This window comes from Miscanthus floridulus, chromosome 19, assembly GCF_019320115.1.
Source record: "Miscanthus floridulus cultivar M001 chromosome 19, ASM1932011v1, whole genome shotgun sequence".
Lineage (NCBI taxonomy): Eukaryota > Viridiplantae > Streptophyta > Magnoliopsida > Poales > Poaceae > Miscanthus > Miscanthus floridulus.
The window spans coordinates 14211610-14234471 of NC_089598.1; the positions used below are offsets into that span (position 1 = coordinate 14211610).

The window sequence follows — 22862 nt, forward strand, 5'->3', positions numbered from 1 at the left end:
GGGGAAGGTCGAGCTAGTCGATCTGGACCGTTGGGGTCAGAGCCGGTGGCGAGTTGCGGCACGTGAGCACCACCAGCACCCCCCACGCTTGTGGGTGCCCTTGGCTCGGCCGAGGAAGACCTGAGGCGCCACGACACATGCATCCCAGCGGCCGCGATGCTAATCCTGATGTTGCCTCACCACGGGTGGAGCCTTCCCCTTGTCTGAGAGGAGGAAGATGACGGGTGCGGTGGAGGAGCACTCAGTGCCCCTCTCTGGGTTGCTCTGCTCTCGGTCCCAAGCAGGAGCAGATCGATGAGGAATGGAATGATCTATCTAGGATCGTCTCCCCCCTCTAGGAGCAGATCTCTATATCACATGTGGGGATGTACTGGTTTGTGAACATCGTACATGCAACGTGCTCAAAACTTTTTCAAATTTTTACCACAGCATACGCATACGATATCATGACATCTCGACAAGTTTCGCGATTTTTGAAATTTGTTTGCATTTTTTAGAATTAAAAAACCGCCCGCACAGAAGATGGTGGCGTTGCCCCGTGCGCACGTTGATCGAAATTTTGGGTCAGTTCATGGATTTGGCCTAACTTTACACTCAAAAACAAGAATATCATTTTTTGAATCATTCAAATCGAATATTCGATCCACCCGCAGTTCAAACCTACATTTTCCAGAAAAATTCAACAAATCGAAATAAAGTGAAAAAAATATAGCAAAATGTACTAAAAATGTGCCAAATTTGAACATGTTGATCATAGTACTGTAGGAATGCTTCACAACAAAACTGGTGGCCAAAATAAAAAAAAAATTTGCCGAGTGCTAGGGCTGGCACTCAGCAAAGAGGTCCTTTGCCGAGTGCCGACCACGTGGCACTCGGCAAAGGCGAGCCAGCCTGGTGGCCCCTGAGCCGGCCACGTGGCAGCTCTTTGCCGAGTGCTGGCACTCGGCAAAGCGCGCGGCCCACCACAAAACTGATTGTGCACGGCCAAACACACCACTCCACACACATGCGAGCACGCCCGTGCAGCGCCGCCGCCATCGCCGCGTCGCATCGCCCTGGCGCGCCGCCTCAGCCCCGTCCTGGCGCCGCCCCAGTCTGGCCCCACCACGCCGCCGCCACACCGTGCCCCCGCCGTGCCCCGCCGCGCCGGCCGGCCTTGGCCCCGGCCATGCCCGCCGCCCGGCCCTGCCCCGGCACCCCGCACCGCCTCGGCCCCCGTCCTAGCGCCGCCGCGCCGTCGCATCACCACCTCGGTCCGGCCCCGCCACGCCGCCGCCCCCAGCCCCGGCCCTTGCCGCCGTCCCCGGCCCCTTGCCCCGGCTAGTCGGAGAAGAGGAGGAAGGAGAGGAAGGAGGAAGGAAGAGGGGGAAGAAGGAGAAGGAGAAGGAGAGGAGGAGGAGGAAAAGGAGGAGGAGGAGGAAGCATCGCCAACCAACCCATCCCTGGCGCCCAGCCATCCTCGCACGTCGTCGACCACACCTCGCTCGGCGGCCCACTAGTCCATCCACATCATCCTAGGTACACTCTCTTTTCTCCTTTTTCCTTTCTCGTAGTAGTGTAGTTGTGTGTTGTGTTGTGTTGTGTTGTGTTGTGTTGTGTTGTGTTGTGTTGTGTTGTGTTGTGGTGGTGATGGTTGTGGAGGTGGTGGTGTGGTTGTGGTGGAGTAAATGGAGGTGTTTGTGGAGGTGGAAGTGGTGGTGGGGTTGTGGTGGTAGTGGTGATGGAGGTGGATGTAGAGTTGGAGGTGGAGGAGGTTTTATGGCTTCATAATTAAAGTATATGGTTGTGATGTATGCTTGTTGTGTTAAATGTGTACTTGTGGATGTTTGTGTGGTTGTCGACCATCGTGCTGATGATTTTTTGTAGGTTTTGGGAACCTCACCGTGCAGGGGAGGTTCTGCCGAATTTTTTTTTTTTGGAAATGACAGTATTTTCTTGTTTTGTAGAGAAGAACGGATCCGGAGTAGCCCCACGCCGTGCCGGTCTACCTGCACAGCATCGCCTCACCACAGCACCGCCACCCTAGGTATAACCCCTGTACCCATACCTTGGTCATAGATCTCATCACCTAGTTAGGCGTCTCCCGTCCGAAAGAGATATGGTTCCCACCGTATCTCTTTCGGATTGTCCACATTTTTTGGACAGCCCGTGGATGCGTAGATGGGTTAGCTTCCATGTTTTGCTCCTGTCCGAGTCAGAGTTTCTGTAGCACCTCCCCGTTGTTCTTCGGATACACACTCTCCTTTGTAGGACGTGTATCGGGAGAACAGCGGGGAGGTGCTGCTGAAATTCCGTCTCGGATAGGAGCGGAGCATGGAAGCTAACCTTATCTACACATCCTCGGATGGGATTAGGACCTATCCTTCACCTATTAGATGGTAGGAACACCGTGTAGATGCAATTGCTGGTTTTATTACTCGCTTACATATGTGTTTGACAGAGGATGGATAACCGTGAGTGGATGTACATGGGCTATGCAAGTAAGAGCCATGAATGGGTTAGGGGGCTGGTCATTTCCTGGAGCATGCATTTGGCAAGGCTGCTAAAGGGTCGAGTCAGATGCCATGTCCCTACAGCAAATGTAAGAACACAAAAAGAAAACGAAAGAGTCAGGTGGTGAGAGATCTTTTCAAGCACGGATTTATTGCAAACTATACCCATTGGATCTACCATGGTGAAGGCGATCATATTAGAGAGGAGGTGGTGAGACCACGCCTCAAGGAGTATGATGGAGATGCTGGGATGGCAGACATGATGGCAGACTTTCATGATGCATGGTTCGTTGAAGGATTGGAGGAGGAGGAGGATCCAGAGGAAACCTCAAAGGTGTTCTTAGCCATGCTGGATTTAGCACAGAAGCCCCTTCATGAGAAGACAATGGTTTCGCAACTGGATGCCATTTCACACCTAATAGCGTTGAAGTCGCAATTGAGCCTGAGTCGAGACAGCTTCGATGCCATGTTGACAGTTTTGGGCAAACTGCTTCTGGAGGGTCACATCCTACCGAAGAACACATACGAGTCACAGAGACTCCTTCATGCACTTAAGATGCCATATGAGCCGATCCACGCTTGTCCGAACAGGTGCGTCCTATTTAGGGGAGACCACGAGAAAGCAACGCACTGTCCAAAGTGCAAAGCCTCTAGGTTTGTGGAGGTAGACGGTATTGATGGCAAGAAGAAACAGTCTAAGATCCCCGAGAAGGTCCTATGGTACCTTCCTTTCCTACCGAGGATCCAACGGTTGTACATGACAGAGGAGTCCGCGAAACAAATGACATGGCACAAGAATGGCAAAAGATACAGTCCTGACAAGATGATACACCCATCGGATGGTGACGCATGGAAGCACTTTGATGACAAGCATCCTGGCAAAGCTATGGAGGCTCGGAATGTACGTGTAGCGCTGGCAACAGATGGGTTCAACCCATTTGGAATGATGGCGGCCCGTACACTTGTTGGCCCATTTTCGTGATCCCCCACAATCTCCCCCCCAGCATCATTTTTGAACCCAGGAATGTGTTCTTGTCACTGATAATACCTGGGCACCCGGGCAACAATATGGGTGTGTTCATGCAGCCAGTGTGGGATGAATTGCAAGATGCTTGGGAAAAGGAGGTACTGACGTACTACCGAGCTACAAAGAAGAACTTCACAATGCATGTGTGGTACTAGTATTCAATGCATGACTTCCTGGCATATGGCATATTCAGCGCGTGGTGTGTTCACAAGAAGTTCCCTTGCCCAACATGCAAGGCAGCTATGATGTTCACCTGGCTGAACAAGGGTGGCAAGTATTCTTCATTCGACAAACATCGTCAATTCCTGCCTGACAACCATGAATTCAGAAGAGACATCAAACACTTCACGAAAGGTGTTGAAGTCACCGACCCCATTCCTTAGATTATGGGTGGTGCCGAGGTCCTTGCCGAGATAGAGGCTCTCCAAATTGATGAAGTCAAGGGTGGTTTTATTGGATATGGTACCGAACACATGTGGACTCATATATCGGGCTTGACTAGGCTCCCCTACTTCAAGGACCTTCTTCTTCCACACAACATCGATGTAATGCACACAGAAAAGAATGTCGCTAAGGCACTCTGGGCAACACTCATGGACATAAAGGAAAAGTCAAAGGACAACGTTAAGGCTAGACTAGACATGGAAAAGATGTGCGATAGACCAAAGCTAGTGATGAAGACCCCTACGCCCAGCAAGAGATGGAAAAGGGGCCCGGCCAATTACATCCTGAAAAGGGGCAATAGGAAGGAAGTACTGCAGTGGATTAAGATGTTAATGTTCCCTGATGGGTATGTGGCGAATCTGAGTAGGGGAGTGAACTTCAAGACTATGAAAGTCAACGGGATGAAGAGTCATGACTTCCACATATGGATTTAGCGGCTCCTTCCTACGATGACCCGGGGATACCTCCTCGAGCCAGTGTGGCACGTACTGGTAGAGTTGAGCTACTTCTTCCGCCAGCTTTGTGCCAAGGAGTTATCTTGGGCCACGATTGCTGAACTGGAGCGTCTTGCACCTTTGTTGCTCTGCAAGATGGAGATGATCTTTCCACCCGGCTTCTTCCTATCGATGCAGCATCTGATTTTGCACCTACCACGCGAGGCACGTTTGGGGGTCCGTGCAGGCCCGTTGATGCTATCCAATCGAGAGGTGTCTAAAGGTTCTTCAGAAAAAGTGTAGAAATAAAGCCAAAATTGAGGCTTCCGTGGTAGAGGCATTCATTCTGGAGAAGGTGTCAAACTTCACAATGGCGTACTATAATGAGACCCTTCCCAGCGTGCACAATCCACCCCCTCGTCACAACGCCATCGAGAGTTCATCGAACCTTAGCCTTTTCACAGGGAAACTTGGAAGAGGAAGTGCAGGTACCCCCAAGAACTTGCGAGATTATGAGTGGCGTACTATCTTCCTCTACGTGTTGTTGAACCTTGAAGAAGTGAATCCTTATCAGAGGTAAGTTCTCAATGAGCTTGTTACATACGCCATCACTATCCTCCACCTATTGATCCAACCCCCTTGTCTCTTGTTTTTTTAGGGAATTTATTAATGAATACCGAAGAGGGAATAGGGCTCCTTCCCCTCAAGAAGAAGACCATCTTCTCAAATATGGTGTGCCCGATTTTATTTCCTGGTTCTGTACGAAGGTACCATCCAACTTACCTCGTTCCAACTTTGAGATTCCACTTTGCTCCTAGGAGCGAGTAATGTAACGATCTACCTGGCCTCACCTTGCAGGCCCGCATGGATGTGGAAATGAGTGATGAATTGAAACAGGTTGGTAGGGGCTTCTCCCATAGGGTAAAGTCATTCACCGTTTATGATGTGAATGGCTATCGCTTTCGCATGAGAAGCTACGAGGAGAGTCGGCCCAACCAAAGCACCACGTGCACCGGAGTTCATACACCCGGCACCGATGAGCGCAACTATTACGGCATAGTCGAAGAAATATATGAGCTCAACTTTGAGGGTCCCAAAGCTCTTAATCCAGTGGTTTTCAAATGCCATTGGTTTGATCCTGAAGTCACGAGAAGAGCCCCTGAGATTGGGCAAGTCAAAATTTGATAGGATTCCATCTATAAAGGAGACGATGTCTATATTGTGGCTCAATAGGCCAGGCAAGTTTATTATCTCCCATGGGCATGCCAAAAAGACGAGAAGCTTACGGGTTGGTACCTTGTGCACTTGGTATCACCGCGTGGTAAAGCGCCTGTCCCAAATGATGATGATTACAACTTTGACCCAAAGACAGATAGTAGAGAGTTCTATCAACCTGAGGGGCTAGAAGGGAGTTTGGAGATAGACATAACTTCACTGATGGGCATGGAAGTAGACAATGACATTGATGAGGATGAGGGTCATGAGGTGTAGAATGCCAAGGACTTAAGAATGCTTGAGCGATGGAGGATGGAGCGCGATGGAGTTGTTGAGGATGATGGAGATGATGTTGTTCATGGATATGATGAGGACTTATACGAGCTCGACAATATTGATAGAAATGACAACAATAGTGATAGTGATAGTGATGATGATGATGACACGCCAGTCACTGCCGTTCGTGGAGATAATTTCTAATTCATTTAATAATATATTGTTATTATTATTATTATCTTGCAATTATGTTTCGTTCATTTTGTATCTCTTTACAAGTACTTCTCGTATATTTGTGAACAAGGGTTTAATCTTTGTCATTGTAGGCACTCGAAAAAGTGTCAGGCGGAAGGCGGCAGCAACGATAGGGGATCACCTCGGTCTACTAGAGGGACCGCTCACCCACCACCGACGAGGAGCCGCCGTCGGTGGAGCCATCGACGAGCAGGAAGAGGAGGCCCCATGGATGTCGCTCGGCGACGAGGAGGCTGGAGTTGCCTCCCGACCCGACACCCCAATAGGGGGTGATGACGACGATGACCGGCAGTTCCTCTTCCTCATCGGACTCGGACCACGGGGGTGAGGCGACACCAGGGGAGACGCCTTCCTCAGGTTTGAGCAAGGTCTACTCATGCGGGCCCTCATCCCTCCCTTCAGCACCGCTCGTGCCTTCCCGCCGCCCGGTGATTCGACCCTACGGTGACAAGTAAGTAACCATTGATGTTTTCACTACTTGTTCATATGACATGTTGAAAATCGTACTTCAGACTAACAATTCTTCTTAATGACTGGTGCAGTAACTGGACGATTGTGAGCGGAGGGGGCAATGCATGCCATGTCAATGGCCTCCAGAGCCACCTGCTTCGGAAGCACTACCCTAGCAGGGTCACCCACACCGGGGTAACCGGGCCGCCCTGGTCGTGGGAGCACTTCGCCAGCGTTGTGGACCCCGACCACGGCACCCTTGCGACGAGGATCAAGAGGGAGTTCTGGGTGAGTCTTCATTGCACCGCATTGCTTAGTACTACACATTCGTTGGATGTTCTTCAAAAAATGAAATGATACATGATGTCTGTATGCAGGACTACTTCACGTGCGAGGATGGGAAACAGGCCAAGGCAGCGCGAGTGCAGGACAAGGATTGTAGAGAGCAACTCAAGGACCTGTACCACGAGGGGCGTATCTAGTGCATCATCACCTACAATGCTGATGTGCTTGGCCGGGTGGTGAGGAAGAGGGAAGCCAGGCAGATGATGCTCTAGAGGGAGACCGGCCTCACTAGGGAGCAGTGCCTCGAGGTAAGTAGGAAACATTCATTCTGATTCCTTCCATGAAAAATAAGTAGGCTTCAATTCATCTTCTGACATGTCAAATACTTGATGTCATGCAGATGTGTCCTGCTTGGTGCTCCAAGTACAAAGACTGCTGGGTGGACATCGTGAACAAGTGGGTCTCGGAGGACATGTACACTCAGTGCAGAAGCCGTCGAAGGTGCCGCCTAGAGATGCAAGGGCCGTCACACCACCAAGGGAACCAGCCCCTCCCAGTCTTCATGGAAAGATGGGTACGCTTCTGTTGAAATATTTATTTATTTATTCTAGTGCTCAATTGTCATTACTTGTAATCATCTTTGTGTTTTCCTCGCAGTTCCAGTCACATGGTGGCCAGGAAATCAACGAGTTCATGGGGTATGCCCTGGCTCACAAGGGCCCAGCGACAGCGGCGGACAACATCTACAACCTGGAGGACGGGGCCGACGCGTACACCAACATGAGCGTCTACCCCAAGCTTGCCGAGTACACCTCGGTGGCTCGCACGCGCCATGGGGAGGACTTCGATCCGGCCACCCAGCCCCTGGATATGGACCTCATGATGAGGTTGGGAGGAGGGAAGCAGCACGGCCGATACTGGATGGCCAACAGCATAATTGAGTTGTCCTCTGTTCCTAGACTGAGCCAGATTCGACAAACCAGCACGAGCTCCTCCGATAATCCCAAAGCACCTCGATAGCCGAGCTCCACGCAGATGATGGTGGCATTTTAGGTAAGTACAATTTTATTTGTCATTCACTGGTTTTACACATGTACCTAGCCTTTGCATTGTTTAAACCTTGCGGGTGTAATATTGTAGGCCCAGCTGGCAGAGTTGTAGTCCTAGCAGATGGTCTAGGCGGAGGCCCATCAGCGGTAGCTGGAGGCTGTCTAGCAGCAGACGGTGCGTCAGCTGGAGGCTGTCTAGTAGCACTTGGCGCATCAGCTGCAGGCCGCGGTGACCTACTTTCAGGGCCTTCAGATCCTGGGTTTGGTCCTGCCTCCGTTGCCTCCCTCGCTGTTCGCTCCACCCCCTCCTCCTAGTCCTACAGGGACTCTAGTGAGTATATATGGTTGTTTATTGCTTTAGCTTGTGCGGCCATCCTACAGGTACTAATGAGATCGCTTCTCCTTTGTGCAGGCATAGTCGGCTGGTTCGAACCCGACTCCTCCAGGTGGCCCTTCTCCACAGCATGGGTGGCCGGTTGGCACGGTTGGCCTGACTCCACAGTACACGTGGCCAGGTGGCGTTCCTCCGTCTACGTAGCACAGGTACTCTGGGTGGACAGGCGGCCATCTTCCGCCGCCCAGGTGTACGTTCCAGGGTGGCCCTCCACAGCAAGGGTGGCCTTCGTGGCCATCTGGGAGCTCTTCACACTCTGGGGGCCATGGGGACCAAGGGACATAGTAGGTACCTCTCATTTCGCTTTTGGACTTGTGATGGTTATATTGGACTAGTGATGGATTGGCTTCTGTGAGGGTTATGTTGGACTTATGTTGGACTAGTGATGGATTTGTATGGATGTACTTGTGATGGATGGATGGATTTGTTACGGATGAACTTGTGGATGGATTTGTGTTGAATTGTATGGATGGAATGTGATATATATGTGATATTGTATGGATTTGTGTTGAATATATGTGATATTGCATGGATGGAATGTGAAAAAACTAAAAAAAATTACCCAGATTTGCCGAGTGCAAACACTCGGCAAAGCTGGGGAAGTTTTTCCCAGCACAACAGCTTTGCCGAGTGCTGACACGGCACTCGGCAAAGTGACCATAAGTTTGCCGAGTGTCAGCACTCGGCAAGGATTGTTTCTAAAAAAATTACTTTGCCGAGTGCCTATCAGAGCGGCACTTGGCAAATATTATTTTTTTAAAAAAAATTAAAAACTCTTTGCCGAGTGCCTGCCACGTCAGCACTCAGCAAAGAAACTGGCAGATGACGGTGGATGTTAACTTTGCCAAGTGCTGACATGGCACTCGGCAAAGAATTCTTTGCCGACGAATTCTTTGCCGAGTGCTCTTTGCCGAGTGCGGCACTCAGCAAAGCCTTTGCCGTGTGTAAAGCGGGCTTTGCCGAGTGCGGCCTGCACTCGGCAAAGAACCAGAATCCTATAGTGTATGTCTGTTATTCAAATGTGAGCTAGCTTGCGCACATGGATTCATCAATTAATAACTAAATTTAACGCGAGAAGAGATGGGCAATGGAGAACTTGATAATTCACAGCCCAATAGCCCATGGCTCTTTGTTTGTTTCATTTCAGAAAGGACCTTCCTCAGGCTTATTCTTATTCCTGTCAAAGCCCCCAAATTTTAGAGGACTCTTCGATATACTGTCAGATACACTTCAAAATAGTTTGGAGAACAACTGCACTACTAAAAACAAATTAGTTTTGCAACCATCGAAAACTAGTCGTAAACATTCCGAAAAAATAACAGAGGCGGACATCCGGACATCTTAAGATGTCGGCTTCCTAATCGATGATTTTTGGAGATGACGGTCATCTTAGGACGTTTGTCTCCATAATTGATTTTTGGAGACGGGTGTTTTCCTAGGTCCCCCTAAGCATTTACGGAGGCGGTCGCTAGGTGTGCCCGACTCCGAAAATGATTTGATCATGTGTCCTAAAATCATTTTTCACGTAGTGCACAACAAGCATCATGTTGTTCGTTGGGGGTCGATGTGTGGACCTCCGGTGGCTTAAGCACTCAACACACTCAGGAACACGAGAGATTTATCCTTAGCACTACATCCAACAGTTTGGTGCTCTTCATGTTAGGAATCACTACGCCAGAACACGCAATTACTGCTGGACCATCACTACCAATTATGGTGAAGCCGATAGTGATCAGGAGATCAATGTCGGTTTGTGACTTCAACTAGCAGTGATGGCATAACCGGTAGTGATAGGTGAACTATCACTGCCGGTCCGTGGCTCTAACTAGCATCGGTAGACATGGTACTATCACTACCGGTTGAAGCCACGAACCGGCAGTCATAGGTCCAACCATCACTACTAGTGTGTGGCCACGAACCGATAGTGATAGACTGTTTTCCATAAAAAATCATATTTTTTTTCTTATGACATCGGATTAAGGTAAACTTTATGTCAAAGTTATAGAGTTTAAAGAGAGATAAAACTTTATGGTAGACACTTTTTGATTTGAGATGATTTACAAGTTCAAAAGTTCTCATATCAGATTTGAGATGGTTAGCAATGTCGAATGGAGATGAACTCAACATCAAATTTGTAACACTCGACGAGACCTACAACTTTGCAGTTAACAACTTCTTTATTTGAGATCGTTTGAAGTATCAAATATACAATATAAGATTCAAAATTGTGTAACTAAAAAATAAGCAATATAGTTACATGTGTTGCATCTTATTATTGCCCGTTGTAAACCCAACAGTAATGAGGGTGTCGATTGTCCACCGCCAGAGCCAAATCCGATAGTGATAGGGGGTTCTGACCTAGCAGTGATTATGAAATTTGGTATAGTGAATGCTCAAACCAAAGTTATTACAATGGAGGAATGGAGAGAGAGAGAGAGATAATGGTACACTATTGAAAACCGGCAATTTGCCGAGTGCCTGCGGCACTCAGCAAAGCCCAAAATACACTCGGTAAAGGCTTTGCCGAGTGCCACACTCGGTAAAGGCTTTGCCGAGTGCCGCACTCGGTAAAGGCTTTGCCGAGTACCGCACTCGGCAAAGGGCAGTCGGCAAAGAACCCGTCGGCAAAGGTTTCTTTGCCGAGTGCCACATATCGGGCACTCGGTAAAGCCTTTGCCGAGTGTCACGTCAGCACTCGGCAAAAAAAACCGACGTCAACTCTGACGGCCTCTTTGCCGAGTGCCACCTTAGCGGCACTCGGCAAAGATTTTTTTCTTTTTTTTTGAAAATTCTTTGCCGAGTGCCATACTCTTGCACTCGGCAAAGAAATTTTTTCTTTTTTTAAAAAAAAATCTTTGCCGAGTGCCATGGCTCTGGCACTCGGCAAAGCTGGGAAATTGGGTCTCTGCTTCCCAGGTTTGCCGAGTGCTATGGTCACGGCACTCGGCAAAGCCCTCTTTGCCGAGTGTGGCACTCGGCAAAGAGGGGAAAATGCTTTTTTTTGTTTTTTGCTTTCCATCAACGCAAACAAAGAAATCACATATATATCAACACACAGCATAGGATATATCACATACACATCCATATTCCATCACATACACATCCATAACCCATCACATACACATCCACCATCCATAATACATCACATACAAATCCATTGTCCATAATCCATCATACATTCGCATCATCCATGACAATATCCATCACAATATATATATATGTCTCTAGTAGTAGTCCAACATAAGGTTAAGTCTAACACAAGTCCATGCAACATGAAAAGAAACAAATAAATGGTACCTACTGCCAGCCTCCCCACCCAGAGTGTGAACTGCCACCTTGAGGAGGGCCAGTTGTCCACCTAGCCTATGGAGAAGGGCCACCTTGAGGAGTCAGGTTCGAACCCGCCGACTATTGCTGCACAAAGGAGAAGTGAATTCATGAGTATCTATAGGAGGGCTGCACAAGCTAAAGGAATAAACAACCATATATACTCACCGGAGTCCCTACAGGAGGAGGAGGAGCCACAACTAGAGCGAGCAGCGACTGGGGCACGACCACACCTGGCAAGGCCTGAAGGCTCGCCATGAAGCTAAACATGTCCTGCAGCCTCTGCGTCTCGGCCACCCTCTGGGCTTGTACAGCCTCCATCTCCAGCCGATGGGCCTCCGCCTAGGCCACCTGCTGGGCCTCCAACCTCTGCAAGTCGGCCTGCAACATTCCACCCGCAATGTTTAAACAATGCAAAGGCAAGGTAGATGTGTAAAAGCAATGAACGATGAATAAAATAGTACTAACCTGGAGTTCCACCATCTGCTACTGTGAGCTCTGCTGCCGAGAGCGTATGGGGAGGGAGGAGCTCGTGCTCCTTACTCGAATCTCAGCGAGGTTGGGAACAGAGGTGGAGTCGACTGTATTGTCCGCCATCCAGTACCGGCCGTGCTGCTTCCCTCCTCCCAGCCTCATCAGGAGGTCTGTGTCCAGGGGCTGGGTGGCCGGATCGAAGTCCTCCCCATGGCGCTCGTGGGCTGCCGAGGTGTACTCGCTAAGCTTGCTATGGACGCTCGCACTGGTGTATGCCTTGGGCCCGTCCGCCGGGTTGTAGGTGACTTCCGGGGCCGTCGCCTTGCCCTTGTGTGCCAGGGCGTACGCCATGAACTCGTTGCATTCCTGGCCTTGGTGCGCCTAGGACTACGAGGAAAATACAAAGATGATTACAAGTAATGAGAATTGAGCGGTAGAATAAATAAATAAAGATGAAAACACAAAGAAGATTATCCATGTCTGGGCGTACGCGATGAGGCTCTGGTTGCCTTGGTGGTGTGCCGCCCCACCCATCTGCAGGCAGCAGTCCCAACGAATGTTGTGCTTCTCCGCCCACTCCTCCGAGAGCCACCTGTCCACAATGGCCTCCCAGCAGAGGCGGTGCCTAGCGCACCAATCAGGACATTGCTGCATGCCATCAAGTTATTGATATGTCAAAAGATGAAATGAAGCCTACCTATTCTTCATGGAAGGAGTCAGTATTAATGTTTCGTACTTACCAAGAGGCACTGCTCCTTGGTGAGCGTCCTAGTCCTGGCATCGGCCTTCCTCACCACCTGACCAAGGATGTCAGTGCTGTAGTTGATGATGCACTGGAGCCGCGTCTCGTGGTACAGGTCCAAGAGTCAGGACCTATAGACCTTGTCCTACACTCGTGCTGCCTGGTCCTCAAACCCTTCGTCGCACCTGAAGAAGTCCTGCATACAGACATCATGTATCGTTTCATTATTTCAAGAATGACCAATGAATGCGTAGTATTGACCAATTTAGTGCGATGAAGACTCACCCAGAACTCGGCCTCGATCTGTGCCGCAACGGTGCCGAACTTGCTGTCCTTGGCGGCATAGAAGTGGTCCCACGTCTAGGGTGGCGAAGTCACTGAGGCATAGGTGACCATGCCAGGGTAGTGCTGCCGAATCAGAAGGCCCAGGGTGCCATTGATGTGCCGGCCTGTTTTGGACACAACTTCCTAGTTGCTGCAAGAGTCATTAGAAGAATTGTTAGTCTCCAGTTCGATTTTCAACATGTCATATGAAATAGTAGTGAAATAATACTTACTTGTCGCCGCTGGGTCGAATCACCGGGCGCCGGTGAAGTGGGATCGGCCGTGCCGGGAGCTGTGAGGGCCCGCGCAAGTAGACTCCCAACGAGGTAGAGCCAGAGGCAGTGCTAGTGGAACCCCCTACTGTCGCTATCGCCGCCTCCCCGTGGTCTAACGAGTCAGAGGAAGTGCCACCCCCTCCTATGTGCAGGCCCACCGCCTGGTCGTCCTCGTCCACCGATGGGGTGGCAGCCGGTTGCACCCTCATCCTCGGATAGCCACGGGGGCGGCCACTCCTCGTCCTCCTCGGTGGCGGCTCCGGCAAGGGGTCCTCCTCAGCGTGGGGTGGTGAGCGCTCCCTCATGTAGAGGGAGTTGACCCCCCGACGGGCCTGCCTTCCGCCCGGCATTTTGTCGAGTGCCTGCAATTTCAAAGAATAAACCAATTAGCACAGTTAAATTACAAGTACTTATAAAGAGATGTAAAATGAACGAAACATAATTGCAATAATAATAATAATAATATAGTATTACATGAATTAGAAATATTCTTCACGATTGGCAGCGGCTGGATCATAGGTGTCGTCATCACTATCAATATTGTCAAGTAAATCGGGCTCATCTCCATCGTTGTCATCATTGTCATCGCCTAACTGTAATCGCTCAAGCATTTGTAAGTCCTTAGCATTTTGCACCTCTTCTCCATTGTCCTCATCTCCATCGTCCTGATCAATGTCATTGTCTACTTCCATGCCCATTAGCGAAAACATGTCTATGTCAAACCTCCCTTCTAGCCCCTCTGGTTGATAGAACTCCCGTGTATTTGGGTCAAAGTTGTAATCCTCATCGTTTGGGACAGGCAGTTTACCGTGCAGCGATACCAACTGCACAAGGTACCAACCGATAAGATTGGGGTCTTTTTGGCACGCTCATGGGAGATAATAAACTTGTGTGGCCTATTGAGCCACAATATAGACATCCTCTCCTTGATAGACAGAATCATGTCGAATTTCAACTTATCCAATCTCAGGGGCTGTTCTCGTGACATTAGAATCGAACCAATGGCATTTGAATACGACTTGATTAGGAGCTTTGCCATAGAAGCCTCAATTTTGGCTTTATTTCTACACTTTTTCTGAAGAATCTTTAGACATCTCTCAATTGTATAGCACCAACGGGCCTGCACGCCCCCCCCCCATTCGTGCCTCGTACAGTAGGTGCAAAATCAGATGCTGCATCGCCAAGAAGAAGCCGGATGGGAAGATCTTCTCCAACTTGCAGAGCAACACAGGTGCCACTTTCTCCAAGTCATCAATCATGTCCCGAGATAACTCCTTGGCACAAAGCTGGCGGAAGAAATAGCTCAACTCTGCCAGCACGTGCCACACATGCTCAGGGACGTATCCCCGGGTCATCGTAGGAAGGAGCCGCTCAATCCATATGTGGTAGTCATGACTCTTCATCCCTAAGACTCGCATAGTGGACAAGTTCACTCCCCTACTCAAATTCATCGCATGCCCATCAGGGAACATTAATGTCTGGATCCACTGCAGTACTTCCTTCCTTTGGTCCTTTTTCAAGATGAAATCGACCGGAGTCCTTCTCCATTTCTTGCCGAGCACGGGAGGCTTCATCACTTGCTTTGGCCTATCGCACATCATTGCCAGGTCCAGTCTAGCCTTAATGTTGTCCTTTGACTTATCAGGAATGTCCATGAGTGTTGCAAAAAGTGCCTCGGCGATATTCTTTTCTGTGTGCATTACATCAATGTTGTGTGGAACAAGAAGGTCATTGAAATAGGGGAGCCTAGTCAAGCCCGATTTATGAGTCCACTGGTGTTCCTCACCATATCCAATAAAACCACCTTTCTCTTTATCATCTTTGAGAGCCTCTATCTCAGCATGGACCTCGGCACTGATCATCATCTAAGGTGTAGGGTTGGTGACTTGAACCCCTTTCCTGAAGTTCTTGATGTCTCGTCTAAATGGATGGTCAAGAGGGAGGAATTGACGATGTTGGTCAAACGAAGAAAACTTGCCACCCCTCTTCAGCCAAGTGAACCTCACAGCTGTCTTGCATATTGGGCATGGGAACTTCCCGTGAACACACCACGCGTAGAATATGCCATACGCCAGGAAGTCATGCAGGGAGTAGTGGTACCACACATACATTATGAAGTTCTTCTTTGTAGCTCGGTCATATGTCAGTACCCCCTTTTCCCAAGCAAGGATCAATTCATCAATGAGAGGCTCCATGAACAAACCCATCTTGTTCCTCGGGTGTCCAGGAACTATCAGTGACAAGAATACGTTCTTGGGTTGAAACATGACGCTGGGGGGAGATTGAGGGGGATCACGAACATGGGCCAACAAGTGTACGAGGCCGCCAGCAATCCATAGGGGTTGAACCCATCTGTTGCCAGTGCTACATGTACATTTCGAGCCTCCTCAGCTTTACCATGATGTATGCCATCGAAATGGGTCCATGCATCGCCATCCGATGGGTGTACCATCTTGTCAGCATTGTATCTTTTGCCATGTTTGTGCCATGTCATCTGTTTCGTGGACTCCTCTATCATGTACAGCCATTGGATCCTCGGTATGACAGGAAGGTACCATAGGACCTTCGCGGGGATACCAAGTTGTTCCTTCTTGACATCACTAGTGTCAACCTCCAGATACCTAGAGGATTTGCACTTTGGATAGTGCGTTGCTTTCTCATGATCTTTCCTAAATAGGACACAACCATTCGGACAAGCATGGATGTGCTCATACGGCATCTTAAGGGCACGAAGAAGTTTCTGTGACTCGTACAAGTTCTTTGGTAGAATGTGACCCTGCGGAAGCAGGGATCCAACAACTGCCAACATACCATCGAAGTTGTCTCGACTGATGCTACACTATGACTTGAACGCCATTAGGCATCCAATGGCATCCAGTTGCGAAACCATTGTCTTTTCGTGAAGAGGCTTCTGTGCCGAAGACAGCATATCGTAGTACGCCTTTGCGGATTCCTCTAGCTCATCCTCTAATCCTTCACCGAACCGTGCCTCCTAAAAGTCATCCATCCAGTCTGCTACCCCCGCATCTCCATCAAAAGCCTCAAGGCATGGTCTCACCACCTCCTCTCTAATATGATCGGCTTCACCATGGTGGATCCAGCAAGTATAGTTTGGCATGAATCCATACTTGCAAAGATCTTCCCCCATGTTCTTTCTATTCTTTCTTACACGGTTGTCATATTTGCTGCAGGGACACGGCATCCGACTCGACCCTCTAGCAGCCTCGCCAAATGAATGCTCCAAGAAAGCATTAGTCTTAGTCATCCTTCTAGGGTCATACTTGCGTGGCCCGTGTACATCCAATCACGATTCTCCATCCTCTGGCATATACATATGTAAGCGAGTAATATAACCAGCAATTGCATCTGCATGGCATTCCTACCATCTAATAGGTGAGGATAGGTCCTAATCCCACCCGTGGATGCGTATATGAGGTCAGTTTCAATGCTCCGCTCCTATCCGAGATAGAATTTCGGTAGCACCTCCCTGTTGTTCTCCCAATACACGTCCTGCAAGGGAGAGTGTGTATCCAGAGAACAATAGGGAGGTGATGTCGAAAGTCTACCTCGGACCAGAGCGAACCATGGAAACTAACCTCATCTACGCATCCACGGGTTGTCCAAAATACATGGACAATCCAAAAGAGATACGGTCGCAGATATGCAAAGATCTGCATACCTCCGACCGTATCTCTTTCGAATGGGAGACGCCTAACTGGGCTACGTGACCATATAAAACATGCAAGCAAAGGAGGAGGGGGTTATACCTAGGGTGGCGGTGGAGTCAGGCTAGCAGGGCAGTGGCGTGTCGGTGCAGTGGCGAGGCGATGCGGTGCAGGCAGACCAGCAGCGCCGACGAAGACGATCGGGGTCGCCGAGTCCCTCCCACGGGTCCTTCTCCTACATAAAAAGGCAATAGGTTAGAATCCATTGAAAATTTCGGCAGCACCTCCCCTGCACGGGGAGGTTTCCAAAACCTGCAAGAAACGTAGGCGCGATGGCCAACAACCACATATATACCAAACATAGGCACGAAGGCCAACAAACATATATATACCAAGACAAGCCTTGTACTTTAGTTCTCTTTCCATGCAGATGAAAGTATCGAAGTAGTATAACAACAAGTACTACTACCACTACAACTACTACCAACACTAACACTACTACTACTAACACTACTACTATCACTACTTACTACTAACAATACTACTAACACTACTAACTACTACTACTTACTAACTACTACTAACACTACTAAGTACTACTACTAACTACTATAGGTGTAGGGCATACCTTCGCGACGAGAATGGCAGCGACGAGGGTCGGCGATGACGGCGGGGACGACCACAGCGGCGTGAGGGTCGATGGGCCTAGGCCGGCACCTTCCTTCTCCTCTCCTTCTCCTTCTCCTCCTCTCTTCTCCCCTCCTCTCTTCTCCCCTTCTCCTCTCTTCTCCCCTGCCTCCTCCTCCTCTCTTCTGCAATGGCGTGGTGGCCAGGGCGGGGAGGTGCGGTGGCTAGGATGGAGGCCACAGGGGCCCACGCGGGGAGGCGCGGTGGCCAGGACGGGTGCCGCGGTGCGGCGGCGGCGGCTGAGGGAGAGAGAGGTGAGAGGGAGAGAGAAATGAGAGAGAGAGAGACAGAGAGCGCGTCGGCCGGGCGCGGTTGAAGGAAATGGCGGCTTTGCCGAGTGCCAGATCGGCGGCACTCGGCAAAGTCAATTTTCTTCGCCGAGTGTCGTGATCTGGCACTCGACGAAGTTTAAAAAAAAATTCAGCAGCTCTTTGCCGAGTGCTAGCTGGGCGGCACTCGGCAAAGTTATTACTTTGCCGAGTGCCAACCCTAGGCACTCGGCAAAATATTTTTTTTTTATTTTTTGCCACCAATTTTTTTTGAAGCTTTAGTACACTATCACAAACAACATGTTTAAATTTGGGACATTTTCATTGCCTTTTGGCATATTTCTATAGTTTATTTTGTTTTGTTGAATTTTTCCAAAAAATGTAAGTTTGAACTGCAGGTGCATCGAATAATGGATTATATTCGTTCAAAAAATGTTATCCTTGTTTCTTAGTGTAAATTTAGGCTAAATCTAGGAACTGTCTCAAAATTTCGACCAATGTGCTCACAGGGCAACGCCGCCGACTTGCGTGGGAGTGGTTTTTAAATTGTATAAAATGCGAACGAATTCCGAAAATCATGAAACTTGTCGAGTTGTCGCCGTATCGTATGCGTATGCCGTGGAAAAAAATTTAAAAAGTTTCGAGCATGTTGTCACGTACGATGCTCACAAACCAGGACATCTCCACATGTGATCACCTGTGATCACATGTGGAAATGTCCTAGTTTGTGAGCATCGTACGTGACAACGTGCTCGAAACTTTTTCAAAATTTTTCCACGGCATACGCATACGATACGGCGAAAACTCGACAAGTTTTATGATTTTCGGAATTCGTTCGCATTTTATACAATTAAAAAACCACTCCCACGCAAGTTGGCGGCGTTGCCCCGTGAGCACGTTGATCGAAATTTCGAGACAGTTCTTGGATTTAGCCTAAATTTACACTAAGAAACAAGGATAATATTTTTTGAACGAATGTAATCCATTATTCGATGCACCTGCAGTTCAAACTTACATTTTCTGGAAAAATTCAACAAAACAAAATAAACTATAGAAATATGCCAAAAGTCAATGAAAATGTCCCAAATTTAAACATGTTGTTTGTGGTAGTGTACTAAAGCTTCAAAAAAAATTGGTGGCAAAAAACCCAAAAAAATTTATTTTGCCGAGTGCCAAGTTTTGGCACTCGGTAAAATAAATTATTTGCCGAGTGCCAAACGGGGGGCACTCGGCAAAGAGGACGCCGCTAGATGCCGTTAAGCCCCTACCAATCTTTGCCGAGTGTCTGCCTTTGCCGAGTGCCAGGCACTCGGCAAAGACAGCCTTTGCCAAGTGTCATATTTTGCCGAGTGCGCGCTCGGCAAAGCAGGTCTTTGCCGAGTGCCCGAAATTTGGCACTCGGCAAATCACGTGTTTCCCGTAGTGGTAGAGGTAGCACTATGTTGATTTAGGGTTCTTGGTGAGATCGTCCAAGCGGGTCTCGGTCCAATCGTCCCCTTCTACGAGAGCCCATGCCTTCCCTTATATAGTGAGGAGGGCATGGGGTAGTACAAAGCGAATGGTTCTTCACCTAGGGCTTCTCGCCTTGGGCTTTGGTCTTCTTCATGGCGCCGTCGGTCCTTCTTTGTCTTCTAGCTGGGGGCCAACAAAACCACAACCACTCCCTAACACGTGTGCTGCAGCCTAGTGCTAACTGCTGAATGCCGTCTGCCGTAGCGGGGCCTTCCCTGGGTGAGCCTTCTCCTGGCTTCTTTGAAATGTCAGGCTCCTCCTTTTGCCCGAGGGGTTGCCAAGTGGGCTAGGAGTCCCCCACTTCGGGCTCTGAAGGTTCCTTGTCCTAGCGTGCCATGCCCTAGGCATGACCCTGCCGAGGAGGTGACCGACAACCCCTCGCTGCTGTGAAACGGGACAGCATTGTAGTGCTTCTGCGCCTGTTTGACAGATTTTGAAGCTGGCTTTTGACTTTGCCTTTCTTAGGCTCGCCCCTCTGATATGGAAGACGCACCCGATGAGTGTAGCCCCTCTGATTTTGAAGCTGGCTTTTGACTTTGCCTTTCTTAGGGATTAATCGGACTGTTGTGTTCTTAATGCGGTTCTGGACAGAACTTGAGGCTTCGGACAGCAGTTCAGAACTAGTAGTAACTGCAAGTCAACTTGGTTGCTCCAAACAAGAAAATCTGATCGTGGGGATAACATATTTGGTATAAGTAGTTTGGAAGTTTAGGTGCCTCCGAATGATGATTAATAATAAATATTTTTCTAGATAATGAAAATATTTCTTGTCAATTTGAAAACTAGAGTATATGTGTTTTTCGTTGATAATTGTAGAAATATTATTTCCTTCTATCCAGATTACTAATGTGGGAATTTTCCATGCATCTACTATCCAGAGTGGCCTGCAAAGCAAACTAAAGCCAATGATAGAAGAAGCCGTGGCAAGCCTGCTCAACGACGATGGTGCCACTGGCCACGCATACTCCGGTGGCATGGCGATCGCCGACCTGGGCTGTTCCTCCGGTCCAAACACGCTGGTGCTCGTGTCCACGGCCGTGGATGCCGTCCGCCGCCGCTGCTCGGAGCTCCGGCAGCAACCACCGGAGCTCTGCATAGACCTCAACGACCTCCCAAGCAACGACTTCAACTTGGTCATCAGGAGCCTGGCCACGTACATAAAAACCCAAGAAAGCTTCAGTCCTCCTGTCTTGACCAGCATCGTTCCTGGCTCATTTCACGGGCGGCTCTTCAACAAGCGTAGCCTCCATCTAGTGTTCTCCACCGCTAGCTTGCACCGGCTCTCAAAGGTCAGTATGAGACCAACTGGGTCAAGCTCTCTATGTTAATTACATATAGTACTCCTTCCATTCCAAAATTATAAGATATTTTGTTTTTTCTAGATTGCGTTAACCGGCCAAAAAATATAACATTAACAGGCACCTGAAGACCTGGTGAGGAACGGAATCCCGTTTTATGACAGGGACGAGGCGGTGAGGCGTGCTCGACGTTCCACAGTCATCAAGGCCTATGCTCGGCAGTTTAACGATGATTTCACACGGATCTTGCATCTGCGAGCTCAAGAGATGGTTCCCGGAGGCCGGATGGTTTTCTCCCTTCTTGGACAGCGTTCTGATGATAAGCCGGAGCGTGCCATTCTGTTTTTGGAATTCACAAATGCCATCCTACACGAAATGGCATCAAAGGTACTGTATATGTCAACCATCACGTACGCGTATGCAGTTACTAGATATATATTAGTATATAAATATTTGGTGGTGATTATTAACAGGGTTTGATCGATAATGAGAAACTTGACTCTTTCTACATACCATTGTACGGGCCGTCAGAGGAGCTGAGGGACAATTAGAGCTATAATGGAGCCAATCATAGCACAGCATTTCGGCCCATCTGCAGATGCTATGGACGAGTTCTTATGGATCATGGAGAAGTTCATCAAGATGTCGCCTCTAGATGAGTTCTCTCCATGTAAATCCAGCGCTTTCTTTGCTCCGTCCCTCACGAGGAGGACATGATCGGCCGCAACGTTTGTTTATAGTGAACAAGAGTTGCAAAGTTGCGTATATGTATGTTTGGCAAATCACAGGATTACATGCATGTATAAACTATAATAATAAAATGTTTTGTGGGACAAATTTTAACTAATTCCTGGTGATATAATATCCAGCGTGGCGATCGACTTAGCTTTACGTGCTCAAGTGATATGTTTGAATGTTTCCATGTAATTACTTAGCTTAGGTACTCAAGTGAAATCCAAAGTTTCTAGACAAAGCGCATGCAAAAGACGTGCAAATATAATCTTAAGCATGCGATTTGTTAAGAAGTTTAGATTTCACTTGAGTGCATATGTTGATAATTACATGGAAAAATAATGATTTTTGGTAGGTGTTTTTTATTTTTAGAATACATTTTAGGGCTAAATAGCTTACCTGAAAAGTCAAACATACTACTATGAAAAGAATTTTATTTACAAAACTATAAAGCCTATGATGCTTACAACCAAAATGGATCATGCTTAGTTTTTAGCATTTATATTTAAAAATTATATTTCTAAAGACTTGTGGGTTCTTCATTTTAGATCAACAAATTTATTAAAAAGCAGTGTAAAAGCTTTGAATGTTTTCTTGGGGAGTATGACTTTCAGGTATTCTGAAACGATTTTCATTAAAAAATATTTTCCCGTGGATAATTTTTGTAAACTTCATTTACCCAGTGGATTATTTTAAAAAGTAGTTCCACTAGAAAACGACAATTTTTTTCTGAAATTTAGCACATACAAGGGATATTTTTTAAAAAATATACGAAAATGTATTAAAAAAAGACCTCTTCGGAATCTAGGGTTCGAAGCCATGATTGGATTAACCCTTGTTTTTAAATGTTAGTGCTGGTAAAGCTACTCTCCATGGAGAGATCATTAACATCTAGGAGACATCTTGGGCCTCTTATCCAACTGCGTCATCACCTTTAGGAACTAAAGGAAAGGGTCCGAGCTCTATCGAGAAATGGGAGAAATAAAAAAAAAAGGAAAGCTAGTAAAGAATCCTATAGTATGTTTCAGGCACAAGGCAGGTAGTCTGTGTTAAGTAAAATGTTTGATAAATGGGTTTTGGCTAATGGGTGAGCTGAAGACTACTGCCTCGGTCGCAATAAGGACCGTGAGAATTTTTCATTACTTTTCTTCTTTTGCATGATATTCGTAACCAAATAGATCAGACCTAGTCGAACTTGTTTCCAAACTAAGTCACATCACACGATTTTTTAAAAGA

At 48.2% G+C, this 22862-nt stretch overlaps 1 pseudogene; it reads left to right on the top strand.

Annotated features, from left to right (window-relative positions):
- Positions 1–17984: 17984 nt before the first annotated feature.
- Positions 17985–21611, top strand: LOC136525593 (7-methylxanthine methyltransferase PCS1-like; annotated as a pseudogene).
- The last annotated feature ends 1251 nt before the right edge of the window (positions 21612–22862 follow it).